At 46.9% G+C, this 18,229-nt stretch overlaps 2 pseudogenes; both read right to left on the reverse strand.

Moving 5' to 3' along the window:
* Positions 1-18,229, reverse strand: part of LOC149298458 (neural-cadherin-like) — a 68,566-nt pseudogene that overhangs the window by 26,255 nt on the left and 24,082 nt on the right.
* LOC149298459 (cadherin-20-like) lies at positions 6,344-18,153 on the reverse strand (annotated as a pseudogene).

Raw genomic sequence — 18,229 nt, forward strand, 5'->3', positions numbered from 1 at the left:
ATGCTCTTTCGCAGTATACAGGAGCTCTCAAGGGCCATAATCCTGTTAGAAGTGGTTTTCTATATATATTTTTTATTTGAAATGTGTTTGTCAAATATACTTTGAAAATGCAGGGTTTGCCCCCTATTAACACAAGCGGGCCCTCCTCACCTGTGTTTTAAGTCAAATTATGTTACATACGGCTTATACCCTGTCTAGCCATTGTACAGCGCTACTTAATATGATGGCGCTATATAAAACAAATATTGGGGCTGGAACTTACCATGTGCAGCAAAAATGGCCTCATGAAGTTTTGGGGTGGTCTCCGATTGTTTCCATGGTTTGTTTTAATTGCTGGCCCCTAACAATGTTTTACTACAAATTGAGGACAAAGAGCCAAATCGTTTTACTGAGTTTATTTCAATCTTTAAAGGGTGAAAACAGAAGAGGGAGCTAGGGCTTTGGCACAGGTGAATGCATGCTGGCGGTAAGGCATGAACAGGGGGGGTCACGTGGGTGGGCCGAGTGAGCCCCGTAATGTTAAAATGAAATAAATCCTGTATCCTTAATGGGCCCTCGTAAGGAAATGGAATCCCAGTCCCGGGTGGAGCTCGTTAAAGCTTTGATAGGGGTGCGGTGATCAGACGTTAATTGGAGTCACGCGGGGGTATAAAGGGTAACTAGAGAACTAATGCAAGCTTCTTGTCCCGGCTCTAGGTTTGCAGATCTGTTTGCTGCTGTTCTGGACATCTTCAGACACGGTGGACTCCGTCCCAAGGTGAGCGAGGGGATACCACTGGTTAGACTGTAAGCTCTTTGGTCTGCTTTCTGTCCTTTATTTCTGCAGCTTCTCCAGATCAAACCATTGTTGCTTTGGGTGCACAATCCTCAATGTTATCACCGCAAGTCTCTGCCAAAAGCATAGGATGTCTTTCCCAATCATCGCTCTTTCACTGCAGATCATCGGCGTCCGTGTAAGAGTAGAGTTTAGAGAGAGTCACAAACTTTGGCCCCCACCGTCTCATCTCCTCCTCGTACTCCACGTCCCCCTCGGCTCCGGACGACGCCAGCGTGCTGAGGCTGCCCGCCGGGGAGCCGTCTCCTTCCACGTGATAGACCTTTAAGCTGTCGCATGAAAGCGCTTGCTGGATGTAGGCAGCTTCTTGGAACGCGTTGTAGAAGTATCGGCCGAAATCTCCGCAGGTAAAAGAACAGCTCCGCTCCGACGCGGGGAACCGACAGATGTCTCGGAATCGCAGCTTAAGGGACAGTTTCCATGAAGCCCTCCGGTCTTCCTGCAGAAAGCGTGCGCGGCCCTGCTCCAATCACACAGCTGGAGCTCTGTCGCATTGAATGCGTCCTGCAGAGAACATTCACTCGAATTAAAACTGATTGGCAACTCGCTGAGACAGACGAACGAACCAAACGAGCATTCATCCAATTTAACCCGTCCTGCACCAAATCTGTGCTTGCCTACCCCCCCCCCCCCATAAATGTATTTTGAGTGTGATTTGGGTAATTAAAACATTCCATCTCGTTACACAAGGCAATTATCCCTTTAACTGTTCAGCTGTGTATGAAGCGGCTTAAGGCGTATGGAGTACGGATTGTATCAGAATTCCAGGATCAGCAGCAGCTCCCACCCGTTATTGGCCTGTAATTGTCCATGGTTTGTATTAGTTGGTAAGTGGACCAAAGTCTTAAACTTGCTACAAACTACATATAAAAAATGTAACATTGTATCCCACAAACTCTTCACTCACGTGGTCTTTGTGCCGCCGCATTCTTCGTTGTAATGGAAGATGTTTTTTTCTGGTGTCCTCAAGGTCCCCAGATCCGTGATAAACTCCTTGGTTTATGGTCTTCCTCCTCTTGCAGCGAGACCACAACAGAATTCAGATGATCAGCACTGCGAATGGAGACACAAGAATTATCCTCTTGAAGCATGCAAGGTACTGAATATTTTTTATATTTTAATGCTTTTTCTTGATCCATCATGAATAACAGGGTTGCTACCAATCTTAACTTGCCCTGATCCACCCTTGGTAGGACTTCCAGCGCTGTATAAACCAATGCCCTTGGGTTAATGAATGACCGATCCCCTTAAAGGTGGTGCTGAGCCCCCCTCCCGGGTTACATGGGAGGTAATGAGGGAGACGGTGTGTTAAATTTACCTATGATCGTCAGGAGGCAAATCAAGATGCCATAAGAGTGCTGAACCAGAGTCCGGGGCTGAAGACGTGAAATCCGCTCCCGACGTACCCCTCTGCGCAGAGGCAGGTGAATTTGGCTGGCGAGTGTGGCACGTGCCGTGTTTGCATGGGTGGCTGGCACATACCGTGTAGACGCAGTGAGCTTCTGTGCTGTTCTCTGTAAGCAGGTATCCTGGGGGGAACTTGTGGAGTTACAGGGAGAGAAGGGGTTAAATGTACCATAACAGCGGAAGATCAGATACATTTTAAGCCAGTAAAACGAAATCATGAAAAGTGTTTCAAAATGTTTCTTCCTCTTTCATACAGGACAACTATTCTCATTATCCCTCGACACATGGGAGTGGTGGTTTAACAATCGAGAGGAGTGAATGCGGTGTATGGAGTGCAGCTTAACTGGGAATGCTTAGAAAGCACAAGGTAAGACCCCAAAGCTCTAATCTCTTCTGAAGTCTTGTGACCCCAGCACACGTTGGGTGATACCTGCATTCGTGGTTCATCCATAGATCAACGCAGACAAAGCCGCGGCTGCAGGGGCTGCTGCTACAGACGTCGGAGACGCAGCCTTCGGTCACTCCTTCCCGGCTTATAACGGACACCGGCGAGGCCGTTGTGTACTCCATGGGCAGGCGGTAGCCGTTCAGTCTCGCGTTCTTTATGCTTCCCGATTACACCGAAGGAATTGGAGATCAGCGCATGATGGGACAGTGAGAATTCAGCATCGTATGGTGGATTCCAGGTAATGACGGGCAGGGAGAGTCTTTATACCCCATAGATATACAGACGGCTTCTAATCGTACATTCACTAGAAATGCTTTTAGTTTTATTGAAGCCCATTGTTGCGAAAGCGTAAACGCTTACTATCTAACTATTGTTTTTTTACCTGGATAACCCGATTGGTTGATGCTTCCCAGAGTCGCGCATCTCGGAACGACTTTAATTTCTTTGTAGGTCTCGTGAGCTGCTGTCGTCTGTGCTCCCCTCCTCCATTAAAGCGAAGCGTGAACTCGTTCTGCATCCTTTCCAAGCCAGCTTTGTTCCACTCTCCGAGATTGTAGGAGACTGTTAGAAGCCCATGCCTCACCTCGACAAAACAAACGGTGCCGTTAGATCCCAAGGTCATGCTTAACCATCGGGTGCTGAAGCTCCGCTATGATCTACAGGCTGCTCGCCATTGCTGCGGACCCGGACCACCTAACAGTGGAGAACTCTGGGCTCTCGCAGCGAACACTGAAATACAATGACCCTAAAGCTGTCCCATCTACCGGCTGCTCTGAATCAGGAGCTTCAGATGTGGACGCGACTCTACCCAACGTGCAGCATGGCGCATGTCACAGTAAGGACTTCATGCTGTGTTTGGTACCTGCAGGTGGATGGATTCGCTCCGGTCCTTAGAAGACAAACGCAGGATGATGCTGTCGGCGTTGCGTGTTCTTAACGTTGCCTGAAAATGTGTCCGCTGCAGATGGAGAGCATGAGGGAGCAGGTACCGGATATGGCCTCCAGGATGGAAGAAGTGTTCGTGGACATCTGCAAAACGATGAGTATATAATGCGGATTACGCTATTCACTATGATACAGAAATGATCGCCCAGCAGAGCACCAGGCGGTGGCAGAGCGTTCAGATGTGATGTATGAAGAGTCCATTCTGGCGGAGCTTTGGCCCAAACATTTGAATGGATTCCTTGTTGATCGCACCGCGACTCCCCATTTTCCAATTATCTAACACATTTTATATTGGGAGACATTGTGATATCAGCGAGATGGTGGAACCATTAATTCAGGTTTGTCTCATTTTAATGTTCTTGTAGAGTTATTATCCGTGAGCGCATCGGTGAAAGCCAAGCCTGTACCTTTTCCGCAGTCCTGGTGAGCGGGTGGGCAATCACAGCTGGGGGTCCGGGGGTCACTGACACAAGGAGAGTTGCAGGGTGCGGGTGATGAGCAAGCTGTACCCTTCCTCGCACAGCCTGGGGAGCTATAAACGGCGTCCAGTGGGGCTGCTAGATCATACACCTGTGTTAAAGGAAACACACACCCCATAATTTTGCAGGTCAGCACAAAGTAGCTCAGATAACTCTGCGGAAAACTGATACGGACCCCGCTACCGGTTGCGTTCTTACGGTTTAGTTACCCTTTGTTACCCTTAGAATGTCTATTGACCCGGCTCCTCGTGCAGTCCGGCTGCATATCTGCGAGTTGTATGTTACTGAATATTGGTAATAATACACGTTACTAATCAAAACTTTCTAATTTATTTGTGTCTTATAGGATCATTACCAACCTCTGTCCTACATGATACTGGCCATGACTATCCTAACCCACCTGGTTATACTGCGTCCCTCTACTCAGTGACCCCCAAAGTACCAAAGCTGATCCAGTTTACCAGATGCATCCGCAGCTCCCACGTCCACTACAGAGCGGCCGTCTGCAGTAAGAGGTAAGTGATACTCTGCGTGATAGAAAGTCATTACCTGCTTATTAAGAACGACGTTGCGGAGACAGCCTTTAAAGGGTTTGTGCGGAAGGAGATTGTGGGAACGAGTAGATGACTGCCTAACGCGTCCGAGCTGCAGAACGGTATCCGGCTCCCAAAACCTGCAGAGAATGGCATGCATATCAGACACGGGTCACAGTAACACGTGGTGTGTGGTTTTACTACTGCAGATAATAAACATGCATACAAATTGTCATGACTCTTCAACACTTCCTTTCTCTTCATCCACGCAGATTGCAAACCCAGTAGAGCAGCCGCTAGGCATTAATCCCGGTTTATCATCTGTGACTGCAGTAAAGTCAGCCCTGATCTCCAGCCCAAGCTGTCCGTGTGCTCCGTACCTTCTGTCCTGCATGATGACTCCGTGGACTTCACAACTCGTTCGATCCTCTGTAAGTAGCTTTCCTCCGATCCCCTCTGTCTCATTTATCAAAGCCGTGCGGCAGCGATCCAGAGTCAGGCTGACTCCCTGCACCGAAGTAAATGAAGTCAGTAATTCATCTTCCCTGACTGCCCGACGTTGACATTTTCCTTACGTAAATTTGACTGCGTGCGACTCGAGTCGTTGTGTATTTGGTGTGACTTGTCTTGGTTATGTTCCATGTAGAGTTAGCTGAGGGTCAGTTAGTTGAGTATAATGCAGCTCTGTGTCTGCTCTTAAAGATTTGCCTTCATTCTGCTTCTGTCAGTAAAGGAGAATATTTAAGCTTTCCTGTGGCTGCATTAATTACATGTCTGGCTCACGATGTGTTAATTAACTTTATCTTTTATGTGCAGGTCTATCTGATGCCATTCTCCATGTGAAATGTTCACCTGCTCTGGAAAGCTAAGCCTCAGCATGGTCAGGTCTTGTCTGAAGATGAGAAGGAGCCGACCGCTTGTAATCTCTTTGGAAATGGAAACAAAACCCTATTAACAGCAGTGCGGCTGGACCTGGAGCAGACTAAGAATGTAATTCAACTGTGATTGTCAATGTAGACTTACTTTTACTTAATGTTACTCATGACTTCATAATTGTATTTGTATCTCTAAGCCTTGTAATTTGTAACTCATTGCACTGTATTTGTGATTCTTTGCTTTGTGATTTGTTACTCATTGCACTGTACTTGTTACTTTTTGAATTGTGATCTACTTGGGATTTATTACTTGGGATTTGTTATTTGTGATTTGTTACTCATTGCATTGTACTTATGATTTGACTCTCTGTATTGTACTGTGTAGATATTCAATAAAAGTGGTTTAGTTCTCAATTTCTTCTTAGTTTGAATCAATTAAAGCACAAAATAACATCCAAGCTTCTCTTCCTCCTAAGAAAGCTCAAAAGGAAGCATAAGGGGGGTATATAATAACTATACAATATAAGGGAGAGAAGGTGCTCTGCCTTTACTCTCTAGTTCAGGGGCGTCCAACGTGCGGCCCTCCAGCTGTTGCAGGACTACATCTCCCATAATGCTCTTTCAGCTAAGGGGCTGGCTGAGGAGTATGGGAGATGTAGTCCTGCAGCAGCTGGAGGGCCGCACGTTGGACGCCCCTGCTCTAGTTGTTGATGCCACTGCTCCTTCTCTCTACGCCCTTTCCTGATACTCACCAACTGCGATAAAGTTCTTACTGTCTCTTGACGCTCCGCTGTGTAGTAATAATCCGTCTGTGCCGTCGCTTACGCACTCCAGCGATAAATGGATGTCCGAGCAGTGGCCGATAGGATGAATCCATGCATAACCGTTACCGTGAAATGTTCTGAGCCTGCTGACAGCGTGGCCCAAGGAACGAAGTCAAACAGCGGCACCTAGAAAGACAAATGGAAATATTTTAGTTTCAGAGGTAGACTGTCTGAAGTTGGTGATGTAAGGGATAAGTCACACAGGAAATGGTCGAGAGAATCTGCCTACCTGTAACCGGTGAGAGTCGACATGCAAGTCCCACCATTCAGGCAAGGGTTTTGGGGCAGAGAATAACAGTTCTGGTAAAATTGTTTCTGTGCAGGACATGTTTCTGACTTGGGGAATTGAGACTAAAGATGCGCTACCTCCATCCACGAATCTGCTGACTGCGCCATGGATTGTGCACCCGCCATCCTGCGAACAGAACTCAATGGATACTTGGGAATTCCTTTCCTTCAGAACTGATCGGATCTGTCATTGAGAAGAATACAAAAAAACTCAGTTAAGACGGCACCAAAAACTTATCTAGACACCATCACAGTTCTGTTGCCATTAGGCACCCCAGGACCAGCTCCCTCCCACAACAAATGCAGATAAAGATGATTAAAACGCATCGCTCTTAGATCTTTACTTTTGTTATAAAGTAATAAACCCCCGGCTGTACCCTCAGAGATTCAAAATCAAGGGAATTATTTCCACAAAACTCTGAAAGACAAACCGGATACATCTAGATATCACGAGACTGATAAATATTCTGCGTTTTGTAATATCATAAATTTTAAGAGACAGCCGACGTTATTCTTACTCAGTAATAACGCCATAAACACTCTGTCCATACCTTCTCTCTCTGGGCTGTCAATAAGCTCCGTAAGATCTCGGGTTTGTGGCAGGAGGCAGCTCCGCATACTGAAAATGTCACGTCGGTCGCGTTATCCTCTGCATTCACCACACTGAAGATGTGGATATGGCTGGGATGGGCAGCTGCCACGTCTGCCAGGACGGCCTGGAGCTGGTCACGTCTGCTGACTCCAAACTCATCCTTCTCTATGAATTCCTCTGCTGTAATGCCTAAAATGCGGGTTAAAAAGTTGTGACTGAGAAGCAGAGATAGTAACATATTTACCCAGATAGGAGCGGGGAAGGGAATTGGGGTTACGCACTGAGTAGGACAGGGGTCACTTAATGCCAAGAGCGTTCCTGTCCCACCATTTCCTTTTATCCCTATGCAGGGATACTACATCATTTTAATGTCTTCATGGTACAATGTAAAGGAGTCCAGGGAAATGGTTACATATATATGTAGCTCTGGTGACCTGTACATCACTTCTTTATCTAGTGCAAACTCTATGATGGTCAAACCAGGCAGTCTTCCCATCAAATGTCCCAGCGGAGTCCTACAAGAATCTACCTGAGACCCCTCCGCACGACTTATTACTTACTTGTGAGTCTCAGAGACACCAAGCTGCGGAAGGCGTCACTTCCAATCTCTTGTACATACATTTTGATAGTAGAGAAGGTATCTGGCCACACACCGCCAGAAACCGTAATATTGAGGTCGTACGTTCCCTGCGGAGGTCTCTCGGTCATTAGGATTGTCGCGTTGTTTTGGTTCAACCAAAAATACCTACAGAAAAAAAACTGTCAATGCAATGTTATCTTCCTCAGATACGTCTTCTCTCTCCCACATACACCAGACACGTCTTCTCTCTCCCTCATACACCAGACACGTCTTCTCTCTCCCTCATACACCAGACATGTCTTCTCTCTCCCTCATACACCAGACACGTCTTCTCTCTCCCTCATACACCAGACATGTCTTCTCTCTCCTTCATACACCCAGGGCCAGCCTTAGGGGTGTGCGACCTGTGCGGCCGCACAGGGCGCCATGGCAACAGGGGAGCCTGCCTGGGACTTAAATTAAAGCATCGTTTTTCTGTTTTGTTGTTTTTTTTTTAACTTTATTTAACATGGATGATGTTAAATAAAGTTAAAACAAACAAAAAAAACCCGATGTTTCAATTTAAGTCCTGGCAGAGGCGCCGAGCGGTCGCTTGTGACGTTTTCAGCGACCGCTCGGCGCCCCTCACTCTTAATATTCCGGCGCTCAGCTGTGAAGCACGCACCGCGGCAGATCGGGAAGACGGACGCCTCCCGCTTCCACCGCAGGAGTCCGGCAACAAGGTAAGTAAGGATAGGGAGAAGGGGCAGAGGAGGGGGCAGTGAGAAGGGGAAGGGGGGGGCAGTGAGAAGGGGCAGAGTGGGGGGAGGGGCAGTGAGAAGGGGATGGGGGTGGCGCCAGAAGAGTAGTCCGCACAGGGCACCAGAATACTTAAGGCCGGCTCTGCATACACCAGACACTTCAGCTCTCTCCCTCATATATCACACATGTATTCTCCCTCTCTTATACAACAGACACGTCTGCTCACTCCCTCATACACCAGACGTCGTCTCTCTCCCTCATACACCAGACATGTCGTCTCTCTCCCTCATACACCAGACATGTCGTCTCTCTCCCTCATACACCAGACATGTCGTCTCTCTCCCTCATACACCAGACATGTCTGTTTGTTCCCTCATACACCAGACACGTCTGCTGACTCTCTCATACACCAGAAACGTCTTCTCTCATACACCAGACACATCTTCTCTCTTCCTCATACAACAGACACTTTGTCTCTCTCCCTTATACACCAGACACGTCTTCTTTCTCCCTCATGCACCAGACATGTCTTCTCTCTCCCTCATACACCAGACACGTCTTCTCTCTCCCTCATACACCAGACACGTCTTCTCTCTCCCTCATACACCAGACACGTCTTCTCTCTCCCTCATACACCAGACACTTCAACTCTCTCCCTCATATATCAGACATGTCTTCTTGCTCCCTCATATATCAGACATGTATTCTCCCTCTCTTATACAAGAGACATGTCTGCTCACTCCCTCATACACCAGACACATCTTCTCTCATACACCAGACACATCTTCTCTCTTTATCATACAAAAGACACGTCTTCTCTCACCCTCATACGCCAGACATGTCTTCTTGCTCCCTCATACACCAGACATGTCTTATGGAGCAAGAAGACATGTCTGATGTATGAGGGAGTGAGCTGAAGTATCTGGTGTATGAGCGAAAGAGAAGACGTGTCTGGTTTATGAGGGAGCGAGAAGACGTGTCTGGTTTATGAGGGAGCGAGAAGACATGTCTGGTGTATGAGGGAGCAAGATGACATGTCTGTTGTATAAGAAAGGGAGAAGACATAGCTGGCGTATGAGGTAGCAAGCAGATGTATCTGTTGCATTTGAGAGAGAGAAGACATGTCTGGTGTATGAGGAAGTGAGAAGACACGTCTGGTGTATGAGGGTGCGACATTACGTGCCTGGTGTATGAGGGTGCGAGATTACGTGCCTATTGTATAAGAGAGGGAGAAGGCATGTCTGCTGTATGAGGTAGAGAGAAGACGTGTCTGGTGTATGAGGGGGAGAGAAGACGTGTATGAGGGGGAGAGAAGATGTGTCTGGTGTTTGAGTAGGAGAGAATATGTGTCTGCTGTATGAGGGAGAGGGAAGACGTGTCTCGTGTATAAGGGAGAGGGAAGACGTGTCTCGTGTATGAGGGAGAGGGAGGACGTGTCTCGTGTATGAGGGAGAGGGAAGACGTGTCTCGTGTATGAGGGAGAGAGAAGACGTGTCTCGTGTATGACGGAGAGAGAAGACGTGTCTGGTGTATGAGGGAGAGAGAAGACGTGTCTGGTGTATGAGGGAGAGAGAAGACGTGTCTGGTGTATGAGGGAGAGAGAAGACGTGTCTGGTGTATGAGGGAGAGAGAAGACGTGTCTGGTTTATGAGGGAGCGAGAAGACGTGTCTGGTTTATGAGGGTGCGAGATTACGTGCCTATTGTATAAGAGAGGGAGAAGGCATGTCTGCTGTATGAGGTAGAGAGAAGACGTGTCTGGTGTATGAGGGTGAGAGAAGATGTGTCTGGTGTTTGAGGGGGAGAGAATATGTGTCTGCTGTATGAGGGAGAGGGAAGACGTGTCTCGTGTATGAGGGAGAGAGAAGACATGTCTCGTGTATGAGGGAGAGAGAAGACATGTCTCGTGTATGAGGGAGAGAGAAGACATGTCTCATGTATGAGGGAGCAAGATGATGTGTCTGGTGTATGAGGGTCAGAGAAGACATGTCTGGTGGATGAGGGAGAGAGAAGACGTGACTGGTGTATGAGGGAAGGACAAGACGTGTCTGGTGTATGAGGGAGAGAAAAGACGTGACTGGTGTATGAGGGAGAGAAAAGACATGTCTGGTGTAAGAGGGAGAGAGAAGACGTGTCTGGTGTATGAGGGAGAGAGAAGACGTGTCTGGTGTATGAGGGAGAGAGAAGACGTGTCTGGTGTATGAGGGAGAGAGAAGACGTGTCTGGTGTATGAGGGAGAGAGAAGACGTGTCTGGTGTATGAGGGAGAGAGAAGACGTGTCTGGTGTATGAGGGAGAGAGAAGACGTGTCTGGTGTATAAAGGAGAGAGAAGACATGTCTGGTGTATGAGAGAGGGAGAATTCATGTTTCGTATATGAGGGAGAGAGCAGACGTGTCTGTTGTATGAGGGAGCGAGAAGACGTGTCTGTTGTATAAGAAAGGGAGAAGACATATCTGGCGTATGAGGTAGCAAGCAGATGTGTCTGGTGGATGAGGGAGAGAGAAGACATGTCTGGTATATAAGGGAGCGAGAAGACATGTCTGGTTTATGAGGGAGGGAGAAGACGTGTTGTGTATGAGGGAGGAAAAAAAAAAATATATATATATCATACATGTCTTTTCGCTCCCTCATACACCAGAGACTTTATCTTGCTCCCTCATACATCAGACATGTCTTCTCACTCCCTCATACACCAGACACGTCTTCTCACTCCCTCATACACCAGACACGTCTTCTCTCTCCCTCATACACCAGACACGTCTTCTCTCTCCCTCATACACCAGACACGTCTTCTCTCTCCCTCATACACCAGACACGTCTTCTCTCTCCCTCATACACCAAACACATCTTCTCTCTCCGTCATACACATCCTCTCTCTCCCTCATACACTAGACATGTCTTCTCTCTGCCTGATACACCAGATACACTTCTTCTCGCTCCTTCATACACCAGACATGTCTTCTCGCTCCCTCATACACCAGACACACGTTCCCTCTCCTTCATGCACCAGACACGGCTTCTCAGTCCTTCATACACCAGACCCATCTTCTCTCTCCCTCATACAGTAGACATGTCTTCTCCCTCCCTTATACAATAGACTCGTAATCTCGCACCCTCATACATCAGTCACGTAATCTCGCTCCCTCATACACCAGACATCCCTTTTCCCTCTCTTATACAACACGTCATCCCACTCCCTCATACACCAGACACATCTGTTCTCTCACTTATACACCAGACAAGTCTTCGCTCTCCCTCATACACCAGACACATCTCCTCCCTCATACACCAGACACGTCTTATCCCTCTCTTATACAACAGACATGTCTTCTCTCTCCTTTATAGACCAGACACTTCAGTTATCTTCCTCATACACGAGACACATCAGCTCGCTCCCTCATACACCAGACATTTCTTCTCATTCCCTCATACACCAGACATGCCTTCTCCCTCTCTTATACAACAAACAAACCTATCTCCCTCATATACCAGACACGTCTTCTCTCTCCCTCATTAAAAAGACACGTCTGCTCGCTTACTCATACACCAGAGTTGTCCCATCCCTTTCATATACAACAGACATGTCATCCCGCTCCCTCATATACCAGACATCTCGTCTCTCCTTCATACACCAGACATGTCTTCTCCCTCTTTTATACACCAGACACCTCAGTTATCTCCCTCATACACCAGACACATCTGTTCTCTCCCTCATACACCAGACACGACTGCTCACTCCCTCATACACCAGACATGTCTTTTGGCTCCCTCATACACCAGACACATCTGTTCTCTCCCTCATACACCAGACATTTCTTCTCATTCCCTCATACACCAGACATGCCTTCTCCCTCTCTTATACAACAAACAAACCTATCTCCCTCATATACCAGACACGTCTTCTCTCTCCCTCATTAAAAAGACACGTCTGCTCGCTTACTCATACACCAGAGTTGTCCCATCCCTTTCATATACAACAGACATGTCATCCCGCTCCCTCATATACCAGACATCTCTTCTCTCCTTCATACACCAGACATGTCTTCTCCCTCTTTTATACACCAGACACCTCAGTTCTCTCCCTCATACACCAGACACATCTGTTCTCTCCCTCATACACCAGACACGACTGCTCACTCCCTCATACACCAGACATGTCTTTTGGCTCCCTCATACACCAGACACATCTGTTCTCTCCCTCATACACTAGACACATCTCTTCTCTCCCTCATACACTAGACACATCTTTTCTCTCCCTCATACACCAGACACATCTCTTCTCTCCCTCATACACCAGACACATCTCTTCTCTCCCTCATACACCAGACACATCTCTTCTCTCCCTCATACACCAGACACATCTCTTCTCTCCCTCATACACCAGACACATCTCTTCTCTACCTCATACACCAGACATGTCTTCTCCCTCTCTTATACACCACACGTCAACTACCTCTCTTATACAACTGACATGTCCTCTCACTCCGTCATTCATCAGACACATCTATCTCCCTCATACACTACACACGTCTGCTCAATCCCTCATACACCAGACGTGTCATCCCGTTCCCTCATACACCAGACGTGTCTTCTCTCTCCCTCATACACTAGACATGTCTTCTTGCTCCGTCATACACCAGACATGTCATCCCATTCCCTCATACACCAGAGATGTCTTCTCGCTTCCTCATACACCAGACACATCATCTCTCTCCCTCATACAGCAGACACGTCTTCTTGCTCCGTCATACACCAGACACGTCTTCTCTCTCCCTCATACACCAGACACATCTTTTCTCTCCCTCATACACCAGACACGTCTTCTCCCTCTCTTATACACCAGACACGTCTACTTCCTCTCTTATACAACATGTCCTCTCACTCCGTCATTTATCAGACACATCTATCTCCCTCATACACCAGACACGTCTGCTCAATCCTTCATACACCAGACGTGTCATCCAGTTCCTTCATACACCTTATAGACCGGCACTAAAGATCGTCCTACCTTAGCAGTGATCCACCTGAATGATCAAAGTCTGACATCTCAAACACTTGTCATGACAGAGTATTCCAATTTACCTCTGGATTGATGAATAAATATCCATCAACTTCTCTGAGACCTCTTTAAGCAACTGGTCAGCCACCGGCCGACATGGTCAACCTATAACCCATTGCGTGTCAATAGTGAAGTGCATTAATGACCATGAAATGCGTGTGTTATTCGAGCCATGGAACTCACCTGGGTATTTGAGAGACGGCGGAATAGTGTTTTATATCCCATCTTCATCCAGCACAATGACCTTCCCAATCTCTGCTGATGACCACCCGGCTGTTTTAAACAAGAAAAAATGGTAAGACATTCATAAGTATGTCTGCATTCGTGCCCATCTGTATTTTTAATCATTTGTCCTACATTCTGCTGTCAGGAACTGTACAATATACGATCAGCATGCCCTGCCGGAGAATTAACTAGGACTAATTTCCAATACGTCCCTCCTGTTTAGCTCAGTTAAGCGCGGAATGAAAATAACTCTGACAGCCATTAACGTTGCCTAAAGATTATTCATTCGCTGTTGCTGCTCACTTTCACTTGGCGGCGTTTCCCAGGAGGGATTTTTGGATGTAAACTCATTGTGCAGATTTAAAGCGATCTAATAAATATCAACTCTTATATTTTACATGTCATTAGCCTACTTAAAAAATGTAAAAAAATAAATAAAAAATAAGAATGGGCACGCGCGTCTGTCCTTGGCAAGGAGATTAATAATTTTTTCCTTTGTTTCGATCTCTCGTATGCTTAAATGATTCATTCATTTTATGTACATATATAAAATTCATATTTATAAATCTTCTAGCAAAAAATGACATGTCTAGAACGACCTTTATCTTACAGCCACCATTCGCCGCGGGTCTCTATAATCAATTTAAAAACAAACATTATTCCTGCCTCTTTATCAAGAGAACGTACGTATAACCAAACTGATGTTCGGGGGGGGGGGGGGGGTGGGGGATAGGAAGGGTTATTAAAGACTTGGTGACAAGAAGAAAATTAGATTTCTGAGCCAAAACATGTAAAATAATGCATCTGGGACAGAGAACGTAAAGATATAATTCTGATGGTCATTTGGCAAAGTAAAAGTAAACGGTGCTCCGTTCTCTGCAGTATCCAGATCCACAGCATACAAAAAATCCGATGTCTCGTTGACATGGACGCTCTGAGGCCAGACTGCGTTTTCCCAAACAATAGGTTTGTACGGAGCAGCCAATGCTGGCCCGTTGTCGTTAACATCCAGAAGGTCTAGAATGACAGTTGCGCTTCCTGTTTCAACTGGGATACCCCGGTCTGAGGCTACAATGACCAGGTGGTATTGGGAAGTCAACTCCCGGTCTAGGGCTTTCACCACTTTGACAGCCCCACTTTGGTCAACATACAACTGACCGAAGACATCAGACTCCGCGTGAATGCCATAAGCAAACTGTCCATTTAATTCGGAGTCGGCGTCAGAAGCTGTGACATGCGTAACGGTAGAGCCCACGGTTATATTTTCAAAGAAAGGGGGCACTTGCAAAACAGATGGTCATTGCAGTCCTGTAACTCGATCAGGCAGTGGGAAACTGAAGAAAAATCACAGTCCCGGACCTCGATGGTAAGGTTAAATCTCCGTTCCTCAGGGATGTCATAATCCAGCTTCTTATTAAGTTTAATTATCGCGTGTTTCTCCTTTTGGTTGCTTTCAATAGTGAATGCGTGGCCTGGGTCTCCTCCAACAATGCTAAATGACAATAAAGCGTTTTCTCCATCATCTTCATCTACTGCCACCACCTGAAGGACGTTAGAGTTGATTTCACTTGTCTCCCAGACGGTAGCATGCCACGTATCCTGGGTGAACACCGGAGCGTGATCGTTGATATCTAGAACATGAATAGTTGCCGTACCGTTGGAACTCATTCCTCCGCCGTCTTCAACTTCAATAAGAAGAAAGTAAGTATCTGTCTCTTCACGGAAAACTAATATGCATACAATCCGCGGACAGACCCTGCGGCTCGGAAACAATTTATACAGCCGTGTTATTCCAAAGCTCTTGAAGATGAGATGAATGTGGACGGGAATTTGTTTCAATGGATAACACGAGTATAACTGATGCCCCATGTCAATGGCTCATTTTTTTATTTTTTATTTCTGGCCCAATTGCCCCAATAACGCATTTTATTGGGGTTAATTTGTTCTCATTTGCAAACCGTGCTGCTCTTCAGAGGAGCGTTAGGATGTAGATCCTTCTGAACACCATTATAAATTCACGATATTAAGCCGTTTGTGAAGCCTGAAGCTGCTTCTAGAATAGTTTTCATTAGCATTGCATAAAAGAATACATTTCATTTTTTGTGCATAACTTAATTTAAATACACAAAAAGTGACATGATTTGCATTAGCTTCTGGCAGGTTAAAGTCATTTTATACGAACAGAACTGCATGAGTTAATCCCTGGGTTTCTTTACATGTTGACAGGTGTGCCCAACCCTAAATATTTAAAAGGTGAGGAGGTAACAGGGCTGAGAGTTACCAACGTAACAATTGACCCTCCCTCTGGCACTGCAGCAGGATCAGACTTTGGGGTATTTTAGCAGGATCAGATGTTGGGGTGTGGAGGGGTATGGGCATCTCAGCAGGATCAGATGTTGGGGTAAAGAGGGGTATGGCTATCTCAGCAGGATCAGACGTTGGGGTATGGAGGGGTATGGGTATCTCAGCAGGATCAGACCATGGGGTATGGAAGGGTATGGGTATCTCAGCAGGATCAGACCTTGGGGTATGGAAGGGTATGGGTATCTCAGCAGGATCAGACGTTGGGTATGAAGGGCTATGGGCACCTCAGCAGGATGAGGCATTGGGGTTTTATGGGCTATGGGCACTGCTTTGTGAAGATACATCGGGGTGGTTTGTGGGCAACTTAGCAGGAACAGACCTTGGGGTATGGAGTGGCATGGGTATCTCAGCAGGATCAGACCTTGGGGTAGGGAGGGGTATGGGTATCTCGGCAGGACCTTGGGGTGGGGAGGGTTGTGGGCAACTGTTTAGGAATAGATCTTGGGATGTATGCTGCATTTCTGTTGAGCAGTAAGGCCACTGTGCCAAAATAAACCCCATATTATCCTCACCAGAATTGGGTTGCCCATGTTTTCCAGGTCGAGCAGACTCTGATCCATCCGACGACATAACTTCTAGGAGATACGAGCCCTTGGTCTCCCGGTCAAACACGGCAGCTGTGTAAATGACTCCTGCCTGGGGATCGATGTGGAACAGAGCATGGTCTCCGCTGCGATCTTCTAAAATAGAATAGGTGATCTGGAGCAAGACAATCAGACCACAGTTAGCGCAGGCTGCCCTGAAAACACTTTGCTGATATAAGGTGGAACTGATGGAAAATCACAAATGCTCTTTGTTGCAAAGGCCTGGAAGCTTTTACTGAACATGTTCTGCCAGGACTACATATATTATTAACGTAACAGTAATGCCGGTGCGCAGGAAATGCTGCGATCCGATGAGCAAAAGGTCTGTCTGCTCTGCCGCAAACCAATTTAATTTCTCTTTATTATTTATTCGTGGCTTTAACTGACACGTGACCCCTCGACAATCAACAATCTGGCCCTAATACCAGACAGTGTTATCAGGCGAGAAAACCCCCCTATGTGGCATCAGTAACTCTAATTAACGTGCTGACCCCCTGGTCTAGTGTAGATATTGGTATGGCCCTGTCCCACGGATCAGTATGGCCCTGTACTATGAACTGGTATACACCCCTGTCCTTTGAACCAGTATGGCCCTATCCTATGAATCAGTATTGCCCTGTCCCATGAATCGTTATGGCCCTGTGCTATAAACTGGTATGCACCCCTGTCCTCTTGATAGGTATGGCCCTATGCTATGAAATGTTATGGTCCTGTCCTATGAACTAGTATGGCCTTGTCCTGCTGATTGGTATGGCCCTGTCCTGCTGATTGGTATGGCGCTGTCCTGCTGATTGGTATGGCCCTGTCTTACAGATTGGTATGGCCCTGTCTTACAGATTGGTATGGCCCTGTGTTACAGATTGGTATGCCCCTGTCTTACAGATTGGTATGCCCCTGTCTTACAGATTGGTATGGCCCTGTCTTACAGATTGGTATGGCCCTGTCTTACAGATTGGTATGGCCCTGTCCTACAGATTGGTATGCCCCTGTCCTACAGACTGGTATGCCCGTTTTACAGACTGGTATGGCCCCGTCTTACAGACTGGTATGGCCCCGTCTTACAGACTGGTATGGCCCCGTCTTACAGACTGGTATGGCCCCGTCTTACAGACTGGTATGGCCCCGTCTTACAGACTGGTATGGCCCTGTTTTACAGATTGGTATGGCCCTGTTTTACAGATTGATATGCCCCTGTCCTACGGATTGGTATGGCCCTGTTTATGGATTGGTATGGCCCTGTTTTATGGATTGGTATGGCCTGTTTTATGGATTGGTATGGCCCTGTTTTATGGATTGGTATGGCCCTGTTTTACGGATTAAAATGGCCCTGTTTTACAGATTGGTATGTCCCTGTCCTACGGATTGGTATGGCCATGTCCTACGGATTGGTATGGCCATAAAGCACATTGTTTTACATGTGCAAATTACAGGAATATATGCTATGGCTAGAA

Source organism: Sceloporus occidentalis, unplaced genomic scaffold, assembly GCF_023333645.1.
Source record: "Sceloporus occidentalis isolate IW3139 unplaced genomic scaffold, rSceOcc1.0.p SCAF_32, whole genome shotgun sequence".
Lineage (NCBI taxonomy): Eukaryota > Metazoa > Chordata > Lepidosauria > Squamata > Phrynosomatidae > Sceloporus > Sceloporus occidentalis.